At 36.1% G+C, this 2,783-nt stretch overlaps 1 pseudogene; it reads right to left on the reverse strand.

The window, feature by feature from the left end:
• Window positions 1-1,842: 1,842 nt before the first annotated feature.
• Window positions 1,843-2,151, reverse strand: LOC112830815 (U6 snRNA-associated Sm-like protein LSm3 pseudogene; annotated as a pseudogene).
• Window positions 2,152-2,783: the final 632 nt, after the last annotated feature.

The raw sequence follows: 2,783 nt of genomic DNA on the forward strand, positions 1-2,783 counted from the left end.
GAGATTATAGTCTTGTATAGCCTGTTGTTCAGTGTCTAAAATAGATGTGTTTCATCTTTTGTCCATGTTTATCTATATTTCACTGATGGCAGGGGGGCTAGGATAATACCAGTCACTCCATCACAGCCTGAGTAGAAGTGGTTTATTCTCAGAGTTTTCATCTAATGAAGTGAAGTTTCCTTTGGTGAGAGTTGTTCTGAATGCTCAGAAACTGAGATGGTCTTATCAAACAGCAAGGCCACTTTGGGTTTTGATCCCATGCAGATATGTAGTTATCAGCAACCGCTTGAGTCTTCAGCTAATAATGAGTGTGGGTCTTCAGGTCTGAAACCCACTAACTTCTTCCTTTTACTCTATTTTTCGTATTAGTTGATTACTAGTTTCAATTACTTGCTTAAGGCTATATACTCCTCCTCCACTTGTAGGCATTATTCTTTAATGTTATTAGTTATCATGTAGTATCATGTATCAGAATTATTTATGTTCCTCTCCAATATTCTATTGAAGTCTAGCCATCATACAGAAAAATGCACAAAAAATACAGTACAGTTCAATGAATGATGACAAATTTAATGGGCTCATGAAAAGAACACCCAGATCAAGAAATAGAACATAACCAGTTCTGCAAAAGTCCTCCTTGTGCCTCTTCCCCGTCACTACACTGCCTCCAAAGGTAACTACTCTCCAGACTTCTAAAACTGATGCATTAGATTTGTTTTTTAAACTTCATATAATTGGAATTCTACATTTGCCCTTGTTTTCATTCAATATCATATTTGTGAAATTCATCCTTGTTACTATATATAGTTTTAGTTGATTTATTCTCTTTTACTAAATGATATTTTATAAGTATATCATGCATCACTATCAATGTGGACTATTATGAAGGGCACTGCCACATTTAGAACTATAGTATCTCTTGCCAATTTAACACTTCCATTGGAAAGATTACTGGAACTGAGTTATACTCTGTATATATTGAACTTTAAAACTCAAATTCATAGTAATTCACAAATATTTATCAACTGTGTACTATATTCCAGGTACCAGGCTAGACACCAACACTGGGACCTTTGAGGATTTTATAGTCTAGTGAGAAGGGATAGACATAAAAGTATATAATCACAATATATAGTAGTAATATGTTAACAAGAGCCATAACTATGACTTTATTAAAATTACTTCAAATGATTTACTTTTTTAAACATTCATTTTGCATAAAAGGTATCTGCCTATATTAAGGGACCAATCTTCTGGAATTCCCAGAGGTGCCTTTACAGATAATTCAGACAGATTTAGAAAGATTAAAGAGAGTCATTCTTTTCAAAGAGTATCTGTTCAGTCAGCTGAGAAATCCTATTATGCATCAAAGAAATGCCAATGTTATTCCCACAGGCTTTCCTTCCTCTGTGTTCCCCTTAAATGACCTTGGACCTTTTCTTTTCTCACTTATGTCCTCTCTCAACTAGCTCATCCTTTCCCTGGGCTTTAACTACTGCTTGTATCTGTCCATGACCCTCCCCCCACATCTTTAACTCTACTCCAGTTTCTCTCTCAATATTTAACTACTTTGTTTTTTGTTTTGTTTTGTTTTTTCCCTGAAAAAAAAGAGTTCTGCATCTTGGTGATCACATTTATTGAAAGGGTTGGAAAGAAATTAAAATGCCCTTTAGCTTAAGAATTTTTTAGTTATCTGCAAATCAACTTATTTCAGGAGTGAAAGAATCCTTGGTCATTTCTTAATATCAAAATTCATGCAGGTTTCTCTTTTGAATGTCTTCTACATTTAAAGAGGCAATCATACAAAAGCTCCTATATTACATACATGATAAATTCTTTGTTTCAGCCAACTCTTAATGGAGGGGCAACTAGTACAACACCATCTCACCGGACAAAAAGCATTGGAATATTCTGTTTTGTTGATTTATATATCTCTTCATATGTTTCCTCATCGATTTCTATAGTAGTTACAGTTTCTTCCACATCTCCCAATATCATATGTAAATGCTGATCATAAGCATGTAATCTGCCTCAAAGCTCTCTGTCATTTCTCATTTTCACATAAATTCACTCATCCAGGCTGAGCCCGATGAGATCCAGGGGCTCTTCTACAGTGTTGGTAGTTTGTTGCTGGTCCACGTCGTCCGCCATGTTTCAAACCTTGCGTCCTTTCCCCAACTACTCTGGTTTTTAACTGCCTTTCAGGTACCCCCACTGGCACATCAGTTCAACAGGTCCCTGAGTACTGATTCCTGTCTTCACAGTCCTCTCTTCTCTCTCTCCTATTCCAGTGGAACCACTAACATTCACCCAGGCAGGGAGCCATTTTAATTTCTTTCTCCCCCTTCATCCTCCCCTTCAAGTCAATCAGTAAGGTTTGTTAGTTCTATCTTGTAGAATTAACTTGTAACTCTATCTTGAATCTATCCACTTTCTTTATTTCCATGGCCACTATTATGATTTAAATTCTTACTATTTCTTTCTGGGTTATTGCCTTCACCTCCTTCTAGATCTTTTGGACTTCAATCTTATTCTTCATATTCTTTTATTTTCCAAACTATGAATTATTTTCCAAATCTTACCATATTATCTCCTAGCTTAAAAATCTTCAGTGTTACTCCATTACTCATAGGAGAGATTCCCAAAGCTTGTGCCCCAATTGTGTGTTACAGTGGATTAAGAATGCCAAGGGTGACAACCAAGGTTGGGCCAGGTGTGTTTTCAGTCACAAGAAGCCTCAACTTTTTACCTCAGTGTGCCATGTGTGTTTTCATTTTCCATGT

Source organism: Callorhinus ursinus, unplaced genomic scaffold (genome assembly GCF_003265705.2).
Source record: "Callorhinus ursinus isolate GAN/ISIS: 27379988/994484 unplaced genomic scaffold, GSC_fseal_2.0 scaffold20, whole genome shotgun sequence".
Classification (NCBI taxonomy): domain Eukaryota; kingdom Metazoa; phylum Chordata; class Mammalia; order Carnivora; family Otariidae; genus Callorhinus; species Callorhinus ursinus.